The sequence below is a fragment of the Kogia breviceps genome, chromosome X, assembly GCF_026419965.1.
Source record: "Kogia breviceps isolate mKogBre1 chromosome X, mKogBre1 haplotype 1, whole genome shotgun sequence".
Taxonomy (NCBI): domain Eukaryota; kingdom Metazoa; phylum Chordata; class Mammalia; order Artiodactyla; family Physeteridae; genus Kogia; species Kogia breviceps.
The window spans coordinates 92,688,088-92,715,965 of NC_081330.1; the positions used below are offsets into that span (position 1 = coordinate 92,688,088).

Here is a 27,878-nt window from a genome sequence, read left to right on the forward strand (position 1 = left end):
GATTTTTAATGTAAATCTCAGGTGGCAAGGTGTCTGAGCTGTTCTGGGGTCTGTGTCCGTGGTATGAGGTATGTGCACTATTTGGGGTTCATGTCCCAGTGTGGAGGGTCCCTGAGGTGTTTTGGTGTCCCAGAGAGTGAAGCCTCTGAGATGTTTGTAGGAATCTGGAGGATAAGATCTGTGAACTAACTGGTTATCTATGCCTCATCATGTGAGTTCTCCAAGCTCTTTTGTGCTCTGTGTTCAATGATGTGACAACCCTGAGTGATTTGGGGTATGTTTCCAGTGTTGGGGTCTTATTCTGTCTCACAGCCAGCCCGTACTCCATGGTATAAGATGAATCACCCTTCCCCGCCAGGTGTGTGCTCCTCCCATTCTTGTGCACACAGACCTGTGCATGTGTATTTCCTTAGAACACATATTTAGAAGTGGAACTTCCCGGTCAAAGGAGTCACTTATTCAACAACCCCGCTTTGAGCACCTACTGTGTACAGGGCACAGTTTTAGGTGCTGCGGAGACACAGGGGAACTAGAAATCCATATACACCCTACTGGTACTGCCATTCTAGTGAGAAGGGGGTGTCATTTTTTTATTTTGATAGATACTGGCCCACAAATTCACACTTCCATCAGTGGCATCAGGGGAACGAATGCCTTCTTACGGGCCACTGTTCTGCAGCAAGGGGTCAGATCCCTTGGCATGGCTCTCAGCAAGATCATCAGATTATGGGGCTGGAACGGTCTATCGAGGGATATGTAAGAGGGAGACAGGGATGGAACATGGGCCGGGGAAGGAAGATATGAAAGGGAGAGAGAGTCTAGTTGTTTTGGCGTGAACCGAAGTTTGAATGACCCTTAGGACGTTGACATGAAACAGCCCTTAGATCGCACACACGAAGAGCGTGAGGAGGGTTGGGAATGAAGAGTTAAGGATGAGACTTTGCAGCTCCAGGACACACTATTGCGTGATGCGAAGATGGAGCAGTCTGCTCTGGGAGGTACCACGGGGGTGAGGGTTCGTGTATTTTGGAAGAAACCACTGTATATTTGGGGACACGAAAGATCCCACGCGTGGATCGGCCCTTACCCCAGACGAGAGAATGGCGATGCCCTCACTGGCCTTGGCCCCGGGGGCCGGAGTGGGGAGAGCCCCACCCTCAGCATAGAGTCCCCACCTATCTGGAGGCCGCCGTCTGGTCCCGCCTGCGTTGGCTCTACCGATTCCAATCAACAGCCGGAGTGTGGAGTGGGTGTAAGGGCGCGGAGCGGTGATTGGCTCCTGGATGAGTAGGGCGGGATCAAATCCTGCTCTGAGGCTCTGACTGGCCGCCGCTAGATTGCTTACCCAAGCTCTTCCAGGGTACCGAGGTTTTCCGGAATCACGTATAGGCTGCGAGCTGGGTCCTCCGGCTCCGGGCTGCCATTGGCTGCTGGTTCGGCGCAGGCGCTATGGTTCCCGGGTTGGAGTTCGGGGTTGCTGAGGCAGGGCTTTGGCTACTGGAGACTATAGGTTCGAATCCTATCTAGGAACTTCAGTTTGCGCACCTGTAAAAGAAGCTGGCATTATTGGCTGGCACAGAATGTGTCGGGTAATCTTTTCTATTCTCTTCTACCTGTTCTTTCTCTTTTTAAAACAATGCTTATTACGTCCCATTATATTGATTAGAGGATCCATTCACCATTCACAGCAGCACTGAGAAAAATTCTTCTCCAGCGTTCCGGACATTGTTGTATCAGGCTGCCTCTGTAGGTCTGAGTCCTGCAGCGAAGGTTCAAGGCGATCTCATGATCCTCCTTCAAGCCATCCCCTCCTCCCCGCGGAGAGGATGACTTGGAGGTTTCCTGCCCCCTCTGGACCAGGCCTGACAGGGGGTGTGTGGTCGTGGTGTGTGTGTAGGAGTAGGGTGAGGGGTTGGGCCATAAATGACTAGAGAGCAATGTGTGACTTCATGCTCTAGGATAGAGGGGTGTGTGGCAATTAAAGGAGAATTTTGAAGGGAGGCAAGTCTTAAGTCAAAGGAGTAAACTTTTTAATGATGGGATTTTAAGCATCAGGCAGGGGAGGTGTTTGGCTGAGTGTGAGTAGGAGAGTGGTTCTCAATTCAGTCAACTCATAAGGTGGTTATTAAATGCTGTGTGCAGTTTGGAGGACCGTGTCCAGAATGTGAAATCTCATTTTTTTGAATCTCAGTTCAGGGCATGACATCTATGAGCAGACTGCGAAATTTCTCTCAGCTGTTTTGAGGGTCTGCGTCACAGGGGCTTAGGTCTTCCAGACGTTTGTGAATCTCTGTCCCAGGGTGTGAAGTCTCTAAGCTCTTTGAGGGTCTTTGTCCTTGAGTATGCCGGGGGTTATTTTTTCCTTAAAGTTGAATTTCATATTTGTTTTTTGGCATTTTTATGACTACTAAAGGGGCTTAATATTGTTTTCTGAGCTTGTGGAACGATGTATTTAAGTTTTATAAATTCCCTTTTATGTTCTTTGATCATTTTTTCCTTTAAAAATTTATTTTAAAATCATTTTAGACTTAGAGAAAAATTGCAAAAATAGTGCAGAGTTCTTGTATACCCTTTGCCCAGCTTCCCCTAATGTAAAGAACTTACATAACCATAATACAATTTTAAAAGCAGGAAATGAATGATACTATTGTTCATGAGGTGTTGTTCACCTATTTGGTGTGTGTCCAAGGTGTGAAATATCTGAGCTCTTTAGACCCAGAGCTCTCTTGGGGTCTGTGTCCCATGCTATGATATCTCTGAGCATTTGGTGTCTGTTTCTAGGTGCTAGGTTTTTCATCTTCTTGGTGATTTCTGCCCCAGAGAATGTGGTCTTTGACTTGTTAGGGGTCTCTTGAGGGCATGTCTTCTCTGAGCTGTTTAGGCTTCTGTATTCAGGGTGTGAGGTCTTTGAGCACTTTGGGGGTCTATGTCCAAAGCTGTGTGTACTCTCAGTTACTTTTTATTGGTCTTTATCAGAGATTCTGAGGTTAGTAAGTACTTTCGGGTTCTGTATCTAAGGCAGGGTTCCTCAACCTCACTATTGACAGTTTTGTTTTTTGTTTTTTTGGATACTGCTGAAATTTATTATGTAAGTGAAAACTCAGACCATGAATGTTTGGATTATGGTATTCTAGATGAATTTTCCCCAAATCAAGAATAAGTGGATATGTATAGCACAGGGAACTCTTCTCAGTATTCTGTAATAACCTATATGGGAAAAGAATCTGAAAAAGAATGGATATATGTATATGTATAACTGAATCACTTTGTTGTACACCTGAAACTAACACAACATTGTAAATCAACAGTACTCCAATATAAAATAAAAATTAAATTAAAAAACTAAATAAAATGTGTGAAAGAATAAGAAAAAAACCTGTGTTTTAAGCCAGTGTGAGTAGATTTCTGTTATTCATAGCAGAATTAAAACAACCGTTAAACTTAAAAAAAAAGACGAATACACTGAAAGAAAAAGAATAAGTGGATAAATAATACATTTTAAAATTGAAGTATAATTGACCTACAACACTATGTTAGTTCCAGGTGTACAGCATAATGATTTGATATTTCTGTACATTACAAAATGATCACCATGCACTACTGACATTTTGGATTGGAAAATTCTTTACAGAGAGCATTGTAGGATGTTGTATTCATTTGCTAGGGCTGCTGTAAAAAACAGTACCGCAAACTAGGTACCTCAAACAACAGAAATTTATTTTCTCACAGTTCTGAAGGCTGGAAGTCCGAGATCAAGGCGTCAGTTGCGTTGGATCCTTCTGAGGGCTGAGAATCTGTTCCATGCCTTTCTCCTAGCTTCTGGTGGTTTGCTGGCAGTCTGATGTTCCTTGGCTTTTGCTGCATCACCCTGATCTCTACCTTAATCTTCACATGGCGTTCTCCCTGTCTGTGTCTCTGTGCCCAAATTTCCCCTTTTATAAAGACACCAGTCATACTGCATTAAGGGCTCACCCCACTCCAGTATGACCTCGTCTTACATCTGCAATGACCCTATTTCCAAATAAGGTCACATTCTGAGGTCCTAGGGATTAGGACTTTGACATGTGAATTTTGAGGGGACACAATTTAACCCATAACAGATGTTTAGCATGAGAAAGAAAGGAAAGGAGGGAGAGAGGGAGGGAGCAGCCTCCAACATTCAGAAGCTATCCTGGCTCTCACAGCTAGGCTAGGTTATTCTCTTATTAGACATAAACAATCTCACAGCATACTAACCTCAGACAAGGTTATTCTGAGACCAGGCTAAAATGAGACAAAGCAAAGCCACTTTATAATGTTATCTAAGCACAGACAAAAACAAGTTCGCTGTGCCACCCACAAGATACCAAATATTCCCCTGTTTTGGTTAAAATGAGTGACTGCTACTCCTCTATCAATTTCAGCTTTATCCTTACTCTAGTCTGCCCTCCCCATAGATTTAAAGGTTTACTGAGATACCCAATCAAAATTTCCCTCACTTTCTGACAGCCTCCAATCTAGAGTGAGCCCCCACTTCCTTAGACCTTCCCTCAAACCACTCAACTGAAGCCCAGATTCTGTGATCTGTTCTTTCGAACACCCTCTTACCAAGATGTCCCATGGTTCCCCACGTTCTTCTTCACTGCGATGAGTAATAAGCCCAACTTGTTTAACTACAGGTATGTTCCTGGGTGTGGGGGTCTTTGGCTAAAGAGCACTGACAAGCATCACCCCTGATCTCCACTCATTAGATGCCAATAGCATCTCTGCCCTCCCAGCCTTGACAACCAAAACTGTCCCTAGATATTGCCACATATTCCCTGGGGGCTAGGGTGTGACGTGTTTGAGCAGGTAGGGGTCTTTTTCTGAGGTTTGTGTTCTCTGAGAGATGTTTGGATCTGTGTCTCAGGATGGGAAGTCTCTGGTCTGTCTCAGGGTCTCTGCCCCAATGTTCGAAAGCTCTGAGCTTTTTGGGGTGCTGTGTCAGGAATGAGTGACCTCATCATGTACCAAAATCCAGACATGAGGTGTTTGTGGTACCCCCACCATCCCTGGCCATTTCAGAAAGGCAGTGATAGGTGGGGGTCACGAGATTGGTTGTTAACTTCTTCACATGGATTCATAGCAAGCCCAGCTTTCTCATCTGGATCATGAAGTATAGGTGATCGGCTTCCTTCAGAACCTGTCTTGCCCTTTGTTCTGGAGGTCACAGGGTCTCCTTTGACACTCTTTGTGGAGATCGTATTATAGGGAGGTATTTGTTGTGTCTCCTGACACTAACCCCAGAGTGGAGACCCCTGTCTCTCAGGATGGACATTGCTCATATGGATGTTGGGGTCCATCTCCCCTCAGGCCTTGTTCACACCTAGTACTACCAGTTCACACCCAGTACACATGGGTTTTGGAGCCTGGTAGACCCTTTTTCAAAGTCTGGAACCCCCAAGTCCTGGTTGGATGGTAGGAGAGTCTAATTTTTTGGATCATCTTTCTAAACCTTAATTTGCTGAGGTTTTACAGGACTTCTCTGAGTCAATAGGACAATGTACAATCCATGCACCTACAATCCCCTGACTTCTGAAAGCAGAATTCAGGGGTCAGGGGAGGGATGCAATCCAGGTAAGTGCCATCTCTGGGCAGGGGGCAGTGTGGGTCTGAGATTGTCTCAGTTGGAATGTAGGAGTAACATGCACATATCATTTACTATAAATGTATGTTGGGTTCAAGAAAGAGTAGACACTCTCCAGAATTGTGTCTCCATCTCTACAAAATCCACAATTTTACTTCAGCTGTTCTCTTGAGAACAGACATAATAGGCTGTATACCATGAGGCAAGGGTACACGGTGAGGAAAAAACATTGTTCCTTTTGTGAAAACTGTAAGACTGGTTATAAGAGAGACAGGTTTGTGCATTTATGCAAGAGGCAGGGTCTGAGGGGGAGGGTACAGAGGCTCAGTGAGTCAAAGAAGCCTGAAGAGAAATTTTAAAAATAGTTTGAATGAAATGAAAATGATAATAAAACTTACCAATTTGTGGATGCAGCAAAGCAGTGTTTACTTAGAGGGAAGTTTAGAAGGCATTTTGGCTTCTGGCTTGCTCTTTCTTGGATCTCTTGCTCTAGTGGAAGCCAGCCACCATGTTGTGAGGACACTCAAGCAGCCCCTTGGGGAGACACCTGTACCACAGAACTGAGGCACCTCAGCCAAAAGCCAGCACTAACTCACCAGCCATGTGTGATCCAACATGGAAGTGGAGCTTCTGGCCCCACTCCAGCCTTCAGATGACTGCAGCCCAAGAGACCAAAGCCAGAGTGATGCAGCTAAGCTGCTCTGAGTTCCTGACTCCCCCAAACCGTGAGGTAATTAATGTTTACCATTGTTTTAAGCTGCTAAATTTGGGGGTAATTTGTGGTGTTTCTGAGCTCTTTGAGAGTCTCTGTTCAGGGTTCCAGTTTCCTGAGTTTTTGTAACCTGTATCCATATCTGCATGTTTTACGCATTCTGTGTTTCACATTTTTAGGTCTATGATCTCTTTGGGTTCTCTCTCTGTGTTTTAGATCTCTGAACTATTTGAGGATCTAGGTCCAAAATTAAGGGAGTTCTGGGCTGTTTTTCTGTTCATGTCTAGAATGTGATCATAACTATTTGGGATTCTTAATCCCAGGGTATGACGTCTCTAAAATACTTTGTACTTGGGTCCAGGATTTGAAGTCTCTGAGCCCTCTAGCAGTCTGTTCTGGATATGAGGGCATTCAGGTGTTTGGGAGTCTGTGTCTCAGGTTTCACAGCCTTGAACTCTTTGAAGGACTATGTACAGGTTTTGTTTCTTCTTTGAGGTATATGGATTTTTATATCCTAGAAAGAGATATCACTAAGGTGACTAGAGTCTGCATTCAGGGCACTGGGTGTCAGAGCTGTTTGGGCCACTGAGTTCCTGGATATGAAGTTTCTGTGGTGTTTGAGTGTCTGTGTCCAGATATTGATATTGCTGATTTTGAGGGCAGGGGGAATCTGTGTCCTAGGGCTTCAGCTCTCTAAATGGTTTATGGGTGTTATACGGTTCCTATGCTCTTTGTGGATGTATGTCCCAAATGTGTGGGATCCCGGACATGACTGTGACTGAATGTTGCAGTAAATGACGTCTCTGTTCATGGGTATATATACCAGGGTGTGAGGTATCTGAGCTCTTTGAGTGTGTGTCTCAGGTTATGATGACTCTCTGATATGTTTGGGTGTTTGTTTCCAAGGATGAGAGATTTCTGATTTGGTTGTGGTGTACATTCCAGGATGTGAGTTCTCTGATCTATTTGGGTGTATATGTCCAGGGCGTGAGGTTTTTGCTCTGTTGTGGGTATATGTCCAATGGTATAAGGTTTCTGATCTGCTTGTGGGTATATATCTCAGGGTATGAGGCCTCTGATCTGTTTGTCATTGTATGTCACAGGATGTGAGATCTCTCTTCTTGGGTGTATGTCAAATGTATAAAGTCTCTGATCTGTTTTGTGGGTTTATGCCCTTGGATGTTAGAGCTCTGATCTCTTTGTGGGTATGTGTGCTTGTGTGTGAGCTCTCTGATCTGTCTGCAGTATATGTCCCAAAATATGAGGTCTCTGAGCTCTTTGTGGATATATTTCCCTGGTTGTTATATTTCTGAGCTTTTTTGGTTGTGGTTTTCTGGGGGTATAAGTACTCTGATCTGTTTGTTAAGTGTGTGTTGCAGGATGTGAGGACTAGTCTATCTGAGGGTGTATGTCCCAGAGTGTGAGGTCTCTGCTGTGTTTGTGGGTGTGGGTGTGAGGTCTCTAAAATGTCTGTGGGTATAGTTTCCCATATGTAAGTTCCTTGAACACTTTATGGGTGTATGTCCCGAAATGTGAAATCTGTCATCTATTTCTGGGTATATGTCCCAGAATGAGGTCTCAGATCTCTCTGTCCCTGTATATGTCTCAGTATGTGAGGTCTCTCTTCATGGGTATATGTCAAGGATATGAGCTCTCTGATACATTTGTGTTCATATGTCCCAGGGAATGAGGTCCCTGACCTGTGTTTTTTGGGGGGTTTGCATAATGTGAGTTCTCAAGTATATTTGTGGCTGTATGACCTATGATGTCTGACCTCTTCGGGCATGTGTATCCCATGGTGAAAAGTCTCTGAGCTCTTTGTTGGTATATATCCCAAGGTGTGAGGTCTCTGGTCTGTTGGGTGGTATATTTCCTAGAATATAAGGTCTCTGATATGTTTTGTTGCTGTACACTAGTATGTAAGTCTGTCTTCCTTGGTGTATGTCAAGGTCTGTTGGTGGGTGTATTTCCCAGAGCATAAGGACTCTGGGTGTATGTCCCACAGTAAGAAGTCCCTGATCTGTTTGTCCATATAAGTCCCTGTATGTAAGGTCTCTGATCTTTTCATAGCCGTATCAAGAGTTTGAGGTCTTTCATCTCTTATGGTTATAATTCCCAGGTGTGATGTCTGTGTTGTGTTTGTGGCTTTATGTCTTGGAATTTTAGGTATCTGGATTGTTTCTGCAATATCCCAGGATGTGAGGTCTCCAATCTCTTTGTGTGTGTAGGTCTCAGTTGTGAGGTCCTGATCTATTTGTGGGTATATTAAGCAGAATGGGAGAGCTCTGATATGTTTGTGGGTGTCTGTCCCAGAATGAGAGGTCACTGATTTGTTTGTGCATATAGGTCCCGGGATCTGAGATCTGTGATCTTCTTGTCACTATAATTGCCAGTATGTGAGGTATCGTTCATGGGTATATGTCAAAAATGTAAGTCCTCTAATATGTTTGTGGGTTGAATGAACCTGGTTTTAAGGTTTCTTTTTGTTTGTGGGTTATGTCTCAGTGTGTGACGCTTATGAGGTCTTTTTGGGTATAGGTCCCATGGTGTGAGGTCTCTGATCAGTTTGGGGGATTATTTACTGGTTTATGACCTTTTGAGGGTTATGACCTTTTTTGTCATTGTATGTTCCAGGATGTGAGGTCTGTGACTGTTTGTCACTGTATGTTCCTATATGTGAGGTCTCTTACATGGGTGTGTGTAAAAAAATGTCATCTTTGACCTATTTGTGGTTGTGAGTCCTTAGGTGTAAGGTTGCTGATTTATGGATTTAATTCCTAGAGTTTGACATCGCCAACTTGTTCGCAAGTATATGTCCCATGATGTGATGTCTTTTATCTTTTCGGGGGTGTATATCCCTTGACGTGAGGTTCTCACCTATTCCTCAATGTATTTCCCCAATGAGAGAGGTAAGGTCTCTCACCTGTGTAAGGGTGTATGTCCTGTGATGTGAGGCCCATAATTTACTTGTAGGTGTATTCCCAGGATATGAGCTCTCTCCTCTCTTTTGAGTGATATATTCCAATTTGAGAGGACTCTTCTTTGTTTCTGAATGTTTTTCCCAGTATGTGGGGTCTCTGATCTGTTTTTGGTGCATACTGCAGGATTTGAGTTCTCTGGTATATTATGTATGTATGTCTCAGGTTGTGAGGTTCCTAATCTATTTGTGGGTGTACATCACGGAATGGGGGTCTCTGATCTGTTTGTGTGTATTTGTCAAGGGCATAAGGCCTGATCTGATTGTGCATTTATGTCCCAGGATGTAAGAACCCCAGCTGTTTGTAGGCATTTGTCCCAGGATGTGAGGTCTCTGATCTGTTTGGGTATGTTTATCCAGGGGTGAGATTTCTAATCTGTTTTAGGGTACATATCCCAGGATGTAAGGTCTCAGATCTCATTGTGGGCCTAATTCCCAGGATTTAAGGTGTCTGATCATTTGTGTGTTTCTCTACTTTTTAATGGGTGTACATCCCATGCTGCGAGTTCTCTGATCTGCTAGGAGGATTATTTCCCAAGATTTGAGATTTCTGATTTGTTTTTGGGTACATACCATAGAATATGAAGTCTTAGATCTCTTAAGGTGTGTATGTCCAGAGAGTGTAAGGTTTGTGACCTCTCTGTGGTTGTGTTCCATGGTATGAAGTCCCTTCTCCATTCATTCTTATGTTTCAGTATGTGATGTCTGCTCACAAATTTTGTTGGGGATGTAGGTGTTCTGATCTGTTTGTTTTATATTCCAGGACTTGAAGTCTCTCATCTGCTTGGTGGTGAATATCCCAGTGTGAGGTGTCTGAGCTCTTTGTGTGTGTATGTCCCAGGGAGGGAGGGTCGTGACGGGTTTGTGGGTATATATTGTGAGGTTTCTGATCTGTTTAGAAGTGAATTCCAGCAAGTGATATATCTGAACTCTTTATGAGTGTATGTACCAGGCTTTGAGGACTCTCACATGTTTGTCAGTATATGTGCTGGTGTGAGAACGCTAATCTATTTCTGGGTGTACTACCCCACACGTGAGGTCTCTGGACTGTTTGTAAGCTTATGTTGCAGGATTTGAGGTCTGTGATTTCTTATTTATTTATTTTTAAATTATTTTTGGCTGCATTGGGTCTTTGTTGCTGCACGTGGGCTTTCTCTAGTTGCGGCGAGCAGGGGCTACTCTTCGTTGTGTTGTGTGGGCTTCTCATTGTGGTGGCTTCTCTTGTTGCAGAGCACGGGCTCTAGCTCATGGGCTTCAGTAGTTGCAGCACGTGGGCTCAGTAGTTGTGGTGCATGGGCTCTAGAGCGCAGGCTCAGTAGTTGCAGCGCACGGGCTTAGTTGTTCCACGGCACGTGGGATCTTCCCAGACCAGGGCTCGAACCCGCGTCCCCTGCATTGGCAGGCGGATTCTTAACCACTGCGCCACCAGGGAAGTCCCTGTAATTTCTTTATGGCTATATTTTCCAGGTTTTTAGGTCCCTGATCTGTTTGTGGGTGTATATTTCAGGTGTGAGCTCCGTGATTAGTTTGTGGATATGTGTATCCCAGGATATGCATCTATGCACGTATGCCTCTGTTCAGCTGAAGACTGGCCCTCAGCGATATCCATGTCTCAACCCCTGGAGCCTGTGACTATGTTAACTTTCTGACAGAAGGGACTTTGCAGATGCAGTTACGTTAATCACCTTAATGCTGGGAGTTTATCCTGGATTATCTAGGTGGGCCCAGTGTAATCACTAAGGTCCTTACGTGTGGGAGGCAGGATGGTGAGAGTCAGAAATAACACTGTGACAATGCAAGCTGTCAAAGAAGGTGATGTCATGATGGAAGCAGAGTCAGAGAAGGAGATATGACACCTGAAGCAGAGAGCAAAGAGATCAGAGAGACATTTGAAGATGAAACACTGCTGGCTTTGAAGATGGAGGAAGGGGCCATGAGCCAAAGACTGCAGACAGCCTCTAAAGCTGGAAAATGCAAGGAAGTGCATTATCTCTTGGAGCCTCCTGGAGGAAGGTAGCTCTGCCAACAACTTGATTTTATCTCTGTAAGACTCAATTTGGGGTCTCTGACCTACGAAATGTAAGATAATAAATTAGTGTTGTTTTACAACACTAAGATTGTAGTAATTTGTTACAGCAGTGATAGGAAGTGAGCACAGTGTCCCAGGTTGTGATGTCTCTATCCGGTTGTAAGTGCACATCCCAGGATGATAACTCCATCATCTGTGAATGTGTGTCTGATGGTGTGAGGGTGTGTGTCCCCAAATTTGTGGTCTCTGAGCTGTTTGTTGGTTTATGTCTCAGAATGTGAGGTCTCCAATCTGTATGTGTCCTAGGATGCTAGGTCTCTGAGCTGATTCAGTGTGTATGTCCAGTATATGAGGTCTTTTTTTGGCCTTGTGGCTTGTGGGATCTTAGTTCCCCAGACCAGGGATTGAACCCAGGTCCATGGCAGTGAAAGCACTGAGACCTAACCACTGGACTGCTGGGGAACTCCCATAGTACATGAGGTCTTTAAGATATCTGTGGTTTGCATTCCAGGTTATTAGGTCTCTGGTGTGTTTTGGACGTATTTCTGCTGATAGTGAACTTTCTGCTTTCCTTGGTAGTACATCTACCAGAATATGAGGTCTCTAATCTGTTTAATTATGAATATCCAGGTTGTGAGGTTTCAAAGAGCTCGCTGTGAGTGTACGTCCCTTGGCCCGAATCCTCTGATCTCTTGTGAATACTTGTCCTTGTCTATGAGTTCTCTGATCTCTTTGCAAGTATATGTCACAAGATATTCGTTCCGTGATCTATTTCTGGCTCTTTTTCATAGCATGTCTGGTCTCTGATGTGCTTGTGTGAGTGTACGTTGCAGGATTTGAGATCTCTGATCTAGTTGTGGGTGTCTGGTTGTATACAGTCTCTGATGTGTTCTGGAGTATATCCCATGACGTCCCCTGTTCTGTTTGTTGGTATATTTCTCAGAGTGTGAGATCTCTGATCTTTTTGAAGGCATAGATTGCAGGGTTTGAGGTCTGTGGTCTCTTTGTGGTTACATGTCCAGGTTGTGAGGTCTCTAATCTGTTTGCTGAGGTGTATCCCAGGATGTGAACTCTCTGATCTTTGTATGTGTGTCAGGAGGTGGCGGGGTGGTATATGTCTAATGGTGTGAAGATTCAGATCTGTTTTCTGGTAAATGAACCAGGTTAGAAGGACTCTGATGTGTTTGAGGATGCTTTCCCAGGATGTGAGTTCTCTGATCTGTTTCTGAATACAGGTCCTAGGACGTGAGGTCTCAGATGCTTTTGGTGTTATTTGCAAGCGTATGAGATTTCTGATTTATATGCTCAAACATATAACAGGATGAGAGGTTTATTATGTGTTAAAGTGTGTATATCCAAGGAATGAGGTTTACAAGCTCTTTTTGGATGTATATCTCAGGGTTGAGGTCTCTGATCTGTTTGCAGATATGTGCCCTAGGATTTGAGCTCTCTCATCTCCTTGTCGGTATATGCCCCAAGATGTCAAGTATCTTTAATTACTTATATGAGCTCATTATTTTATATGAGCTCTCTAACGTGTTGTAGGTTCTTATTGCTGGGTTTGAGGTCTCTGAGCCATTTTTGGTTGTATTTCTCAGATGAGGTCTTTGATCCATTTGTGTGTGTATCACAGTATGCGAAGTTTTTTTTTTTCCTGGTCTCTTTTGCATGTTAGTCAAGGGTGTGAGGTCTGTCTGCTTGTGGGCATGTGTCCTACAATGTACATCTCTCTGCTCTCTTTAGATATATGTCTGAGGGTAGAAGGTCTCTGATTACTTTCTAGATGTGTGACTTTGGATGAGGGATGTGAGCTATTTCTGGTGCATGCCCCAGGATTTTAGCTTTTCGAGCTTTTTGGAGGTGTGTGTTTTGTGATGTGATGTCTCTAATTGTGTGTGTATGTCTCTGCTCTGCCGACTTAAGGCCTCCTAAAGATGTCGTAATCCTTGTCTCATGTTCTCATCCTTGGAAACTGTGAAGATGTGACCTTACACGTTAAAAGGTACTTTGCAGATGTGATTAAATTAAGCATATTGAGATGAGGAGATTTTCTTAGATTTTCTAGGTGGGTCCAATGTAATCCAATGAAATGAGGGGGACAGGATGGTTATGTCAGGAATGCAGAGTAATGACACGGGCCAGGTCAGATACAGTGATCTCATGATGGAGATGTTTGTGGGTATGTGTCCCAGCTTGTGAAGTCCTTGAGCTGTTGATGGGAGTAGATTCTAGGATGGGACATTTCTAATTGTTTGTGCATGTATGTCTGTAGTTGGGCAAATAATAGGTCCCAGCAAAGGGCATGTGACCAGGGAGCCCTAATCAGGGAGGAGATATGATGCTGGAAGCAGAGTCAGAGATCAGTGAGATTTGAAGATGAAGTGACTATGGCTGTAGGAAGGGGCCAGGGACCAAGAATGCAGGCAGCTCTGGAAACTGGAAAAGGCAAGGAGATGGATTCTCCCTAGAGTCTCCAGAAGGACGACAGCTGTGTTTGCACCTTACTTTAGGACTGTAAGACCCATTTTTGAGTTTCTGACCTACACAAATGTAATATAATAAGTAAATTTGTGTTTCTTCATGATACTAAGATTGTGGTGATTTGTTAGAACAGCAATAAGAAACGGATACGGTGTCCCGGGTTGCAGTGTCTCTATCTGGCTGTCCGAGGATGTGAACTCCACAGTGTTTGTGAGTGTGTGTCTGATGGTGGGGGTCTCTGATCTGTGTGTGGCTGTGTGAACCAGGGCGAGAGATCTCTGACCTGTTTGAGAGTGTGTGTCTCCCTAAAATTGTGGGCTCTGAGGTTTTTGTGGGTGTATGTCCCAGGACATGCGGGCTCTGGTCTGTTTGTGAGTGCATGTCCCAGGATATGAGGTCTCTGCACTGATTATTTTTTAACTTTTTCTTTTATATTGGAGTATAGTTGATGAACAGTGTTGTGTTAGTTTCAGATGTACAGCAGAGTGATTCAGTTATACATATATATGTACCTATTCTTTTCCAAATTCTTTTCCCATTTAGATTGTTCCATAATATTGAGCAGAGTTCCCTGTGTTATAGAGTAGGTCTTTGTTGGTTATCCATTTTAAATATAGTAGTGTGTACATGTCAATTCCACACTCACTAACTATCCCAGCCCCCCACCCTTCCCCCCTAGTAACCATAAGTTTGTTCTCTAAGTCTGTCTGCACTGATTTTGTGTGTACATATATGAGGTCTCTGAGATGTCTGTGAGTTATGTCTAGGTTGGTAGGTCTTGGAAGTTTCACAGGGATTTCTGAAATAGGAGATTTCTGATTCATTTGGTGATGTATGTATATACATATATAGATACACATATATACATATATATAAATACATATGTATATGCATATATACATACCAAGATGAGCGATCTCTAACCTCTTTCGGTGTGTATATCCAGGTGTGAGGTTTGAAGCTCATTATGGCTGTATTTCATAGGGCTTGAGGTCTCTGATCTTTCTGTGGGTCTGTGTCCCAAGACATGAACCCTCGGAACTCTTTGTGGGTGTTCTGTGAAGATGTCAGGTATACAGTCAGCCTCGAGGTGTTTTTCCTAGAATGTGAGGTCTCTTCTTTGATTGTGGGTGTGTGTTGCAGGACTTGAGGTCTCTGATCTGTTTGTGGGTGTATATCTTGGGATGCAAGGTCTCTCTTCTGTGTGTGGGTGCATTTCTCAGATGAGGTCTCTGTTCTGTTTTTGCCTTTCTATCTCAGTATTTGTTTCTGATCTCTTTGTGTGTGTTTGTCAAGAATGTGAGATGTCTTCTGTTTGTGGTTATATGTACCAGTTTGTGAGGTCCCTACCCTGTTTGTGGGTAGATGACACAGAACGTGTGCCTCACTCCATTTTTGGATGTATGGCCAAGGTTGGGAGGTGTCTGACCTCCTTGGAATTGTATGGCATGGAATGTGAAGTCTTTGAGCTATTTATGCACATACATCTCAGGACGGGGTGTTTTTAATTGCTTGTGGAAGTATATCTGGGGTTAGTGGAATAAAGGTCCCTGAAAGCTGTCCATGTCCTAATCTCTGGAACAAGTTAAAAAGTCCTTTGTAGATGTGATTAAGTAATCATCTTGAGATGGAGGAGATTATCTTGAATTTTCCAGGTGAGCACAGTGTCATCACAAGGGTGCTTATAGGAGAGAGACAGAGCGGTCAGTCAGAGAAGCAGATGTGATGACAGAAATAGAGATCAGAGAGAGCGATTTGAAGATGAAAATGCTGCTGGCTTTAAAGTTGGAGGAAGGGGCCACGAGCTAAAAAACGCAGGCAGCTTCAGGTACTGGAAAAGGCAAGGAAACAGATCCTCCCCGAGAGCCTCCAGGAGCAATGAAGCTGTGCCCACAACTTGAATTTAGCCCGTTGAAACCCATTTTTGGGCTTCTGACCTGTGGAAACGTAAGGTAATGAATTGGTGTTGTTTTATGACACTAAGATTGTGACTTGTTACAACCGCGATAGGAAAGGAACAGTGTGCTGGGTTGTGATGTCTCTATCTGGTTGTCGGTGCACATGCCAGGATGTGAACTCTATGATCTGTTTGTGAGTGTGTGTCTGATGGTGGGAGGTCTCTGATCTGTGTGTGGGTGTATGAACCATGTTGAATGTTTGAGGGTGTGTGTCCCAGAACTTGTGGTCTTGTAGCTGTTTGTGGGGATATGTCTCAGAATGTGAGGTCTCCACACATTTTTTGTGTGTGCGTGTCCTAGGATGTGAGGTGTCTGAGCTGATTTGGGGAGCACACTCCAGTATGTGAGGTCTCTGATCTGTTTCGGGTGTTTTCTTACCCTGAAAGATCTCTGACTTGATTGTGATTGTGGGTTGCAGGACTTGAGGTCTCTGATCCATTTGTGGGTCTCAGGTACCTATGACCTCAACATTGTAGAATATATCCCAGGATGTGAACTTTCTGATCTGTTTGTTATATATGACCCAGGGCTTGAGGTTTCTGATCTATTTGCGGGTATGCGTTGCAGAGTTTGAAGTCTGTGGTCTTTTTGTGACTTCATGTGCAGGTTGTGAGGTCTCTAACCTGTGTGTGGATGCATATCCCAGGATTTCAGCTCCCTGATCTGTTTGATGGTGTATATCACATGGTGTGAGGCCTCTGAACTATTTGTTTGAGGTCTCTGATCTGTTTGTGGCTACATGTCCGGGTGGTGAAGTCTGTAATCCCTTTGTTGGTCTGTGTCCCAGGATGTGAATGCCCTGATCTGTTTGTGGGTAGCATCTGATGGTGTGAAATGTCTGATGTGTTCACTGGCCAGTGAACCAGAGTGTGAAGTCTCCAACCTGTAGGAGGGTGTTCTCCCAGGATCTGAGTTCTCTAGTCCGTTTGCTTTTTGCTTGTCCTAGGAAGTGTTCGCTCTCTGAACTCTTTATGAATGTTCATCCCAAGGATGTGAGTTCTCTGAGCTCTTGAGGTGTGCACGTTCCAGGTCATCAGATCTCTGAAATTTGGGGAGGATACTTCCAAGCTTATGAGATTTCTGGTTTGTTTGCTGATATATGTGTGAGTCTGTGTCTATATATCTATATCTATGTCTATATCTATATACTTACCTGATCTGAAGGTGTGTATGTCCAGGCTGTGAGGTTACTGAGCTCTCGTTGGGTCATTTCCCTTGTTTTGAAATCTCTGACCTGTTTGGGAGGATGTCCCCAAATACAAGCTCTCTGACCTTTTAATGGGCATATGTTGTAAGATCTCAGGTCTATAATTGGTTTCTGGTTCTTTCTTTCCTAGCATATGAGGTCTCTGACTTGATGGTGGGTATATATTGCAGGATTTGAGATCTCTGATTTGTTTGTGGGTATCTATCTCAGGTTGTGAAGTCTCTGATCTGTTTGTGAGTGTTTATCACAGTATGTGAGTGCCTGATCTCTTTGTGTGGGTTTATCCAAGGTGTGAGGTCTGTTCAGTTTGCTGCTATTTGTGGGTTTATGTCTAAGAATGTGTTCCTCTCTGCAATTTGTGTATGTCCCAGATGGTGAGTTTAAGTCCAAGTGATGGAGGGCTCTGAGCACTTTTGGGGTATGTGTTCCAAAATGTGTGTCTCTCTGTTCTTTTTGGAGGAATATGACAGGGTGGGAGGTGTCTCATCTATTTGGAAGTGTATGACTCAGAGCATGAGGTCTGTGAGCTGTTTGTGCATGTATGTCTTTGGTATCTGAATAACAGGCCCCCGCCAAGAGGTCCACTTCCTAATCTCTGGAAACTATGATTATGTTAATTTACACGGAAAGGGGGACTTTGCAGGTATAATTAACTTAGGCATCCTGAGATGAGGTTATCCCAGGTTACCTGGGTAGGCCCAGTGTAATCACAAATGTCCTTATATGAGGGAAGCATGAAGGCAAGAGTCAGAGAACACAATGTAGTGACAGAAGTGGAGTCAGAAAATGTGACGTGATGACATAAGCAGAGATCAAAGAGAGATGGAGATAGAGATAGATGAATACAAAGAGAGAGGCATTTGAAGATGAAACACTGCTGACTTTGAAGACAGAGGAAGGGGCCATGAGCTCGGGAATGCAGGTGGTCTGTAGGAACTGGATTCTCCCTTAGGAACTCCAGAAGGAGGCCAGCTCTGCTGACACCTTGACTTTTTGTTTGTTTGTTTGTTTTTCAGTTTTAACATCTTTATTGGAGAATAACTGTTTTACAATAGTGTGTTAGTTTCTCCCTTACAACAAAGTGAATCAGTTATACATATACATATGTTCCCATATCTCTTCCCTCTTGTGTCACCCTCCCTCCCACCCTCCCTATCCCACCCCTCTAGGTGGTCACAAAGCACAGACGTGATCTCCCTGTGCTATGCGGCTGCTTCCCACTAGCTATCTAATTTACATTTGGTAGTGCGTATATGTCCCTGCCACTCTCTCACTTCGTCACAGCTTACCCTTCCCCCTCCCCATATCCTCAAGTCCATGCTCTAGTAGGTCTGTGTTTTATTCCCATCCTACCACTAATCTCTTCATGACTTTTTTTTTTTAGATTCCATATATATTTGTTAGCATACGGTATTTGTTTTTATCCTTCTGACTTACTTCACTCTGTATGACAGACTCCAGGTCCATCCACCTCATTACAGATAACTCAGTTTCATTTCTTTTTATGGCTGAGTAATATACCATTGTATATATGTGCCACATCTTCTTTATCCATTCATCTGTTGATGGACACGTAGGTTGCTTCCGTGTCCTGGCTATCGTAAATAGAGCTGCAATAAACATTTTGGTACATGACTCTTTTTGAATTATGGTTTGCTCAGGGTATATGCCCAGTAGTGGGATTGCTGGGTCATATGGTACTTCTATTTGTAGTTTTTTAAGGAACCTCCATACTGTTCTCCATAGTGGCTGTATCAATTTACATTCCCACCAGCAGTGCAAGAGGGTTCCCTTTTCTCCACACCCTCTCCAGCATTTATTGTTTCTAGAGTTTTTGATGATGGCCAATCTGACCGGTGTGAGATGATACCTCATTGTAGTTTTGATTTGCATTTCTCTAATGATTAGTGATGTTGAGCATTCTTTCATGTGTTTGTTGGCAAGTATGTCTTCTTTGGAGAAATGTCTGTTTAGGTCTTCTGCCCATTTTTGGATTGGGTTGTTTGTTTTTTGGATATTGAGCTGCATGAGTTGCTTGTATGTTTTGGAGATTACTCCTTTGTCAGTTGCTTCATTTGCAAATATTTTCTCCCATTCTGAGGGTTATCTTTTGGTCTTGTTTATGGTTTCCTTTGCTGTGCAAAAGCTTTTAAGATTCATTAGGTCCCATTTGTTTATTTTTGTTTTTATTTCCATTTCTCTAGGAGGTGGGTCACAAAGGATCTTGCTGTGATTTATGTCATAGAGTCTTCTGCCTATATTTTCCTCTAAGAGTTTGATAGTGTCTGGCCTTACATTTAGGTCTTTAACCCATTTTGAGTTTATTTTTGTGTGTGGTGTTAGGGAGTGTTCTAATTTCATACTTTTACATGTAGCTGTCCAGTTCTCCCAGCACCACTTACTGAAGAGGCTGTCTTTTCTCCACTGTATATCCTTCTCACCTTTATCAAAGATAAGGTGACACCTTGACTTTTACCTTGTAAGACTCCTTGCCAGATCTGCAGAAATGTAAGAGAACATATTTGTGTTGTTTTATGAGAATAAGATTGTGGTGATTTGTTACAGCACCAAGTCCTGAGGAGATAAAAGGCCTGCACCTTCAAGAAATGGAATAGGGAATTCTCTGGTGTTCCAGTGGTTAGGACTCTGCGCTTTCACTGTCGAGGGCCCGGGCTCAATCCCTGGTCGGGGAACTAAGATCCCACAAGCCTCATAGTGCAGCCAAAAAAAATTAAAGAAAAAGAAATGGGATAGATGTGCCCTTCTTTTCAGAAAGAAGAAAGGAAGGAAGGGAAGGAAGGGAGGGGAGAGAGAGAGAGAAAGGGAAAGAAAGAAAGAGGGAAGGGAGGAAGGGAGGGAGGAAGGGAGGAGACAAACACAATGGCCCAGGTGTGATGTCTCTACCTGGTTGTCAGTGCACATTCCAGGATGTGAACTCCACCATCTGTGGGTTTGTGTTTGCTGGTTGGGAGGTCTCTGATTTGTGTGTGGGTGTTTGAACCAGCGTGTGGGGTCTCTGATCTCTTTGATGTTGTGTGTCCCAGAATTTGTGGGCGCAGCTATTTTGGGGCATATGTCCTAGGAGGTAAGGTCTCTGATCTGAGTTTGTGTACAGGTCCCAGGATGTGAGTCCTCTGAACTGTTGAGGTGTGCATGCTCAGGGTGTAAGGATTCTGAGCTCTTTGTGGGTACATTTCCCTTTGCTTGAAACCCCAGATCTGTTTCTAGGTCTATGTCCCATGATATGAGGCTTCCTGATCTGTTTGTCTCAGTCTCATGGTGTGAGGCCTCTGGTATGTTTGCTGGTGAGTGAAGCCAGGTGTATATGCCATGATGGGAATTCCCTCATCTGTTTGTGGGTCCTTGTCTCTTGTCTGATAGTGTGAAGTATCTGATATATATATATTTTTTGGCTGCGCTGGGTCTTCGTTGCTGTGCACGGGCTTTCGCTCATTGTGGTGAGCGGGGGCTACTCTTTGTTGTGGTATGTGGGCTTCTCATTGTGGTGGTTTCTCTTGTTGCGGAGCATGGGCTCTAGGTGCGCAGGCTTCAGTAGTTGCGGCTCGCAGGCCCTAGAGCACAGGCTCAGTAGTTGTGGCTCAGGGGCTTAGTTGCTCCGTGGCATGTGGGATCTTCCTGGACCAGGGCTCGAACCTGTGTCCCCTGCACTGGCAGGCGGATTCTTAACCACTGAGCCACCAGGGAAGTCCCTGAAGTATCTGATCTTTTCACTGGGGAATGAACAAGGGTATGAGGTCTCTGATGTGTCTGAGGGTGTTTTCTTAGGAGGTGAGTTCTGTGATCTGTTTCTCAATGCATGTCAAAGGATGTGAGGTCTCTGATGTTTTGTGAATGTACATCCCAGAGTGTGAGGTCTCTGAGCTGTTTGTGGGTATTTATTCCAGGTTGTAAGATGTCTTCTGTCTTATGGGGATATTTTAAGCATTTTTTACTTGTTTGTTGGCATATATGCTGTGAAGTGAAATTCTTACCTATTAAAGTCTATGTATATCAGTATTGATATAGATATAGATAGATAGATCAATAGAGATAGAGATAGATATATTCCAGGATGTGAGATTTCTAAGCTTGTTCTGGGTGCGTATTTCAGGATGTGGGCCTCTGATCTGTTTGTGGGTGCATGTCCCATGTTGACAGCTCTCCGATGTGCTTCTGGGTTTATTTGCTTGCACTTGTTTCTGGGAGGATCTCTGTTTGTGGGTGTGTATCCCAGGATCTGGGTTCTCCGATCTCCTTGAGTCTGTGTGCCCCAAGATTTCTGGTGTCTGTATTTATCTGGGTGCATTTACCAGCATGTGAGGTCTGTAATCTGTTTGTCAGTTCATGTTGCAGGATTGGAGGTCTCTGGTGTGGTTTGGGTTGTATTTCTCAGATCGGGTCTTTGATCTGTTTGTGCATGTATGTCACTTGTGAGTGTATCATCTCCTTGGGTGTGTTTGTAAAAGGGTATATGAGGTCTGTTCTATTTGGGGTTATACGTCCCAGTTTGTGAGGTCCCTGATCTGTTTGTGTGTATATGTCAGAGAAGTGGGCTTTTTTTCTGCTCTTTGTGTGTGTATGTCCCAGAGTCAGAGGTCTAGTGTATTTGGGGGTCCTAGAATGTGGATCCTTGATCTCTTTGTGGGTGTATATCCCAGCATGTCGGGTCCCTCTTCTCTTTGGGGGTGTGTGTCCCAGAGAGTGCATTCTCTTATGCCTCTATGAGTTTAATTCTCAGGGTGTGAGGACTCTAAGCATTATTTGGTGAACGTTCCAGAATGTGCGGCTCTCTCATCTTTTGCATGTATGTCCCTGGGTGGAAGGTCTCTGATTTCTTTGGAGGTGAGTGGCTCCAGATGTGAATTTTTTGAGCACTTCATGGATGTATGTCGCAGGATGTGAGGTTTCTTTTTGTTTGTGCATGTATATTCTGTTTGCTCAAATAATGGATCATCAAATATGTCCTCACCCCATTCCTGGAACTTGTTAATGTGTTGTCTTACCTGGAAAAGGGGACTTGGCAGATATGTATTAGTAAGCATCCTGAGATTGGGGCAGTTATCCTGGATTACTTAGGAGGGTCCAGTATGGTCACAGTATAATCTTTATATGAGAGAGGCAGAACCTTCAGGATCAGAGAAGACCAAGTGACTGTGTATGTCGAGACAGGGAGGGCTATGTGGTGACATAAGTAAAGTCACAAAAGGTGATACGATGGCAGATGATGTGAGGTCAGAGAGAGAGGTTTGAAGTTACAATGCTTGGATCCTCTGACCTGTTTGTGGGCTATGCCACAAGATGTCCCATCTGCCATCCGGTGTATTTTCTGGGTGTATTTTTCAGCTCATGGAGTATCTAACTTGATTGTGGATGGATGTTGCAGGCTTTGAAGTCTTTGTCTGTTTGTTTGTTTGTTTTGTATCCAGGCTGTGAGGTCTCTAATCTTTTTGTCAATGTACATCCCAGAACTTGAGCCCTCTGATCTATTTGTGGGTGTATTCCCCTATATATGAGGACTGATTTCCATGTGCGATTTGTAGGTTTTGATGTGTCTGATCTGTTGGTGAATGTCCAAGGATGTGAAGTCTCTGGGGTGTTTGTGTGTGTATTTCCCAATATGTGATTTTTTGGGGAGCTGTTTGTGGATGAGTATTCCAGAATGTGTGTCTCTCTCCACTTTGCGTGTTTATTTTGCTGATGCGAGGTCTCTGATCTGTTTGCCACTGTCTTCCCAGAACCTCAGGTCACTGATGTGCTTCTGGATGTCTGTCTGAGGATGTGTTATCTGTATTCTCTTTGGGTGTAGTCGCTGGATGTGAGGTCTCTGATTTGTTGTATGTTCCAGGATGCAAGGTTTGTAAATAGTTTGTGGGTGTTTTGCAGGATTTCATGTCTGTGATCTATTTGAGGGTATGTGTCCTAGGACGCGAGGTTTCTGATCTGTTTCTTTCTTTCCTTCTTTGTTTTATTTTTATTTTTATTTTTTTGGCCACGCTTCGCAGCTGGTGGGATCTTAGTTCCCCAACCGGGGATCGAACCTGGGCCCCAGCAGTGAAGGTGCCGAGTCCTAACCACTGGCCCGCCAGGGGATTCCCTCTGATCTGTTTCTGTGTGTATTTCCCAGCATGTGAGGTCTGTGAACATTTTGTCGCTATATGTCCCAGTATGTGATAGCCCTGATATCTTCATGTGTATTGTCAAGCTTTTGAGGTCTCTGATTTGTTTCTTGCTGTTTGTTCCAGGATGTGAAATCCCACACTGTTTGTTGGTATGTTTCCCAAGTTGTGTGGCCTCTGATCTGCTTGTGGGCGAATGTCCCGGTGTTTGAGGTCTCTAATCTCTTTGTGGGTGAGTATTCCAGAATGTGTGTCTCTCTCCACTTTGCGTGTACATTTTGCTGTTTCCCAGGATTTTAAAGTATATTTCCTGGAATGTGCCTCTCTCTGGTCTTTTTTTTTTAACATCTTTATTGGTGTATAACTGTTTTACAATAGTGTGTCTCTGGTCTTTTCTGATGTATGTCCCAGGGTGGGCAGTATCTGATTCCTTTGTGGGTGTACATTCCGTGGTGTATGCTCTCTGTCTGATGTTTTGTGTCTTAGGGTCTGAGGTCTCTGTTGTGATTATGGGCATATGTCCCAAGATGTAAGTTCTCTGACCTCTTTTAGGGTCTATGTCCCAGGATGAGAGGTCTTTCATCTAGTTCTGTGTATATTTCCAGCTTGCAAGGTCTATTACCTGTCTGTGGGTGTATGTCCAAGGGTGTGATGTCTCTGATCCATGTGGGGGTCCCTGTCCCCAGCTGTCACATTTGTTTGTGGGTGTACTTCAAGATGTGAGATACCTGATCCCTAGTGGTGGTGTGTCTCAGGATGTGAGGGTCTGTTTTTGTATGTCCGTCAACAGTATGTGGTGTCTCATCTGTTTGGGACTCTTGTGTCCCAGGTCACACGGTTTTGACCTGTCTTTCTTTGTCCCAGCATGTGAGGTCTCAGAGGTGTTTTGGGTTTGTGTCCCAGGATTTGAGTCTCTGGTCTCTTTGTGGGTGAGAGTACCCGGTCCGTCCATTCTTTGGTGTATTTCCCAGGATATGAATGCTCTGATCTGTTTGTTGGCATGTATCCCAGCATGCGACATGTCTGTATTTTTATGTGCAAATGTTGCAGGGATTGAGATCTGTGATCTGTTTGTGGGTATATGTCCCTGGATGCTGTTTCTCTGAAATGTTTGTGGGTGTATATCTCAGCCTGTGTGGTTTTTGATCTTTTTGTGAGTATGTCACAGGATGTGAGGTCTGTTCTTTCGGGGTATGATTTCCTAGAATTTGAATTCTCTGAGCTGTTTGTGTGTATGTGTGTGTGCGTGTGTGTGTGTGTGTGTGTGTGTGTGTGTGTGTGTGTCCCCCAGGGCGTGAGTTTCCTGATCTGTTTGGGTGTGTATGTCTCATGATTTGAGGTCTCTTGAGTTATTCAGTGTTCTGCATCCAGCATATTTTCTTTGAATTATACTTTAGGGTCTATAACCTAAGTCTCAGAAGGATTTCTGAATCCTGGATTTGGGGGTTCTGAGCTTCTTCTGGTCTACATTCCAGGGGTGAGTTCACTGAGCTGTTTGGATGACTGTCCTAGAGTCTGTGGTCCCTGAGCTCTTTTGGTTGGAGAGTTCCTTGACCTGTTTGGGACATATTTTCAGGTGTGAAGTTTTCTTTTCAGGAGGCCTCAGTGCCAGGGTGTGAGCTATCCAACTCATTAGAGGTTTGTTCCAGGGTCAAGTTCTCTGAGCTTTTAATGGGGGGATGGGGGTGGGTGGGTGCCAGTTAGTGAGTTTTCTGAGCTATTTGGAGGTCTTTATTCGGTGTGTGAAATCTCTCAACTCTGTGGTGGTCTCTGTGCAGAGTAGGATGTCTCTGAACTACTTAGAAGTCTCTCTTTCCAGGGGTGAGGTGGCTGAGCTGTTTGGGTGTCACCCCTCGGATCCGTTTTGAGCCCATGTCCCAGGGAGTGAGCTCTCTCTGATGCTGGGGGTTTTGTCTTTGGGTGTGATTTTTCGGGGCAGTTTCAGGATCTGCTTCCAGAGTTTGAGGTCTTTCTGCTGAGGTCTTTCTACTGGTTCAGACCTCTGTGTCCCAGAGTGTGAGATCTCTGACTTTTATATCCCTTAATATTGAGGTCCCTAACCGTTGGGGTATGTTTCCAAGGGTGAGGTAGCTCCTGTTGGGGGAGTCTCTGTCCCAGGATGTTAGGCCTCTGACTTAACTAGGGGTTCTGTTTCCAGGGTTTGAGGTCTCTGAGCAGTTTGGGGTTCTGTCACCAGTTTATGATGTCTCTTGGGTGTTTGGGGGTCCGTGTCCAGGTTGTTATATTTCTGAGCTGTGTAGGGGTCTGTTTCCTAGGGTGTAAGGTTTTTAAACTCTAAGCATTTTGGTGTTGTACGTCTCGACATGTGAGGTCTCTGGCCTGTTTGTGGGTCTAGTTTCCAGGTTGTGAGGTTAATGAACTCTTTGGGGGTTTCTGTCCCGGAATGTGAGGTGCTTGTGTGTGGGCACAACTAGCCAGGATGTGCTGTGTCTGAGCCGTTTTTGTGCCTCCATGATGCGAGGTCCCCAAGCTGTTGTGGTTCTGTGTCCAAGTTATGAGGTCTCTCTGCCATTTGTGGCAGACTTTGCCCAGGTTTGTGAGGTTTCTGGGCTGTTTGGTGATCTGTGTCCATAAAGGTCAGGTATCTGAAATATTTCTGGATATGAGTACAAAGTGCAAGTTCCCTGAGTGATTTTGAGGTCTGAGTCCAAGGTGTGCTATTTCTCAGTCATTTGCAGGTCTGTGTTTTTTGCTGGGGATGTTAGCCTAGGATGTGAGGTTTCTAAGCTGCTTGGGGTCTGTGTCCAGGACGTGTGACCTCAGAGTTATCTGGGGTCTGTATCACAGGACCTGAAGTCTAGAAGCTGTGTAAAGGATCCATGTCCAGATCTTCAGATCTCTGAGCTCTTCTGTGAACTAGAATATGAGGCCTTTGAGCTGTTTGGGGGGTCTGTCTCAGTGTTTGAAGGCTCTGAACTATTTGGGGGACATCTGTCCTCAGTATGTGACATCTCTGAACAGGAATCTGTCGAGAGTGCGACGTTGCTGAGCTGGGTTAGGTCCCGTGTCCCAGTGGATGTGATTTTGGTGCTGCCTAGCATCATGTTCGTGCTGTGAGGTCTCTCAGCTGTCTGGTGGTCTGAGAAGAGGGTTTGAGATCTCTGAACCATTTCTCCACCTTGACCTAAGTTTGTAAGTTCTCCAAGAAGTTGGTGGGTCTTTATCCCCAGCTGTGAAGTCTCTGAGCTTTTTATTTTTATTTTTATTTTGCGGTACCTGGGCCTCTCACTGTTGTGGCCCCTCCCGCTGCTCAGCACAGGCTCTGGACGTGCAGGCTCAGCGGCCATGGCTCACGGGCCCAGCCACTCCGCAGTATGTGGGATCTTCCCGGACCGGGGCACGAACCCGCGTCCCCTGCATGCGGACTCCCAACCACTGCACCACCAAGGAAGCCCAGTCTCTGAGCTTTGTGGGGGCCTGTAGTCAGATTTTCAGGTCTCTGAACTCTTTGGGTATGTATGTGGGTTGCAAAGCGTGAGGTCTCTGAAATGCTTGGTAGTCTTTCCTAGGATGTCCTGACTCTGAACTGTTTAGGGGTCTGTGTCAGGTGTGAGGTCTCTGAACCATGTATACATCTGTTTCCCAGGGTCGGAATTCTCTGAACTGCGTCTGTTTCTGGGCTCTGAGATCTCTAAGCTATTTGGGGTCTGTGTCCAAGGCTTGAGTCTGAGTTTTTTGCAGCACTGTGTTCTAGGGAGCAAGGCCTCTGGGGTATTTAGTGTTCTGTGTTCCAGGGTGTCTCAGCAACTTGGGGGTCCATGTCTAAGGTATGAGGTTTTGGAATAACTTAGGGATCTGTCTTCAGAGTATGAAGTCTCTCGGGTGTTTGGGCGGTCCATGTCTGGGGTGTCACATCTCAGCTGTTTTGGGGGGGGGTTATCTGAGGCTGTGAGGCCTCGGGGCAGTTTGGAACTCGATGATCAGGGTGTGAAGGCTCCAAATAGCTTGGGGAGCAGTATTCCAGATTGTGAGGTATTTGAGATATTTGTGCATCTCTATCCCACGAATCCAATGCAGTGTATGAGGCAGCACCTGAGGTCTCAGAGTTCTTTGGAAGTCTGTGTCCCCTGGCTTCAGTGCAGCCTCAGTGATGTGGGGTTTGTGTCCAGGTATGAGATCGCTGAGCTCTAGGGAGATGTATGTCCCAGGGTGTGAGGTCCCTGAGGTTTGGGGTCAATATCCAGTGTATAAGGTATATGAGCTGTTTGGAGGACCATGCCCTAGGTGCCATAAGGTCTCTGAGCTGTTGAGGATTCTGTCACCTGTGTATGAGGTCTTTGAAATATTTGGGTATCTGCGTCACAGCATGTGCGGCCTCTGAGCAAAACCAAAGGGCACTGGCTCACATTCAGGTTGAGGGGTGATAAAAACAGGTACATATACTTGAAACACCATCTTGTTATCTACTTTATACCCTGGCACATATAGGTGCTCAATAAATATTTGCAGAAAAACCTTCCCCCAGCACACACAAACTTTTCTCTTTGAACGTAGTAGACAGACTTTGGGCTCAAAACTTTGAAGAGCAGGGAGGATCCAGCTAGAATTGTGTCATATTTCTGTATCTATCTCCACTGTATTTATTTCTCTGGTTTTTGTTTACGGCCAGTGATAATGGTTTGTCCATTTAAACAGCAATGGATTTAGTTTGCTTTTTCAGTGCATTATAAAATTTATATAAAGCAAGCTTATTTTAGGTCAGATGTTATGTAGACGACGGTGCAAGTGGTGCACTGTGGGGAGTGTTAGTCAAACGGCTGAGGTTGGAGGAC

The 27,878-nt window shown here is 44.5% G+C and overlaps 1 long non-coding RNA gene across 2 annotated transcripts in view; it reads left to right on the top strand.

Moving 5' to 3' along the window:
• The first annotated feature begins 1,377 nt into the window (after positions 1 to 1,377).
• Positions 1,378 to 27,878, top strand: part of LOC136793429 (uncharacterized) — a 37,670-nt gene continuing 11,169 nt past the window's right edge. Inside the window, exons 1-3 of one of the 2 annotated variants that reach the window (XR_010838682.1) lie at positions 1,378 to 1,589; positions 3,730 to 4,658; positions 6,099 to 6,335. This is a non-coding gene — a long non-coding RNA (uncharacterized lncRNA). The remainder of the gene's footprint in view (positions 1,590 to 3,729; positions 4,659 to 6,098; positions 6,336 to 27,878) is intronic. The other variant, XR_010838683.1, reaches the window with a different exon arrangement.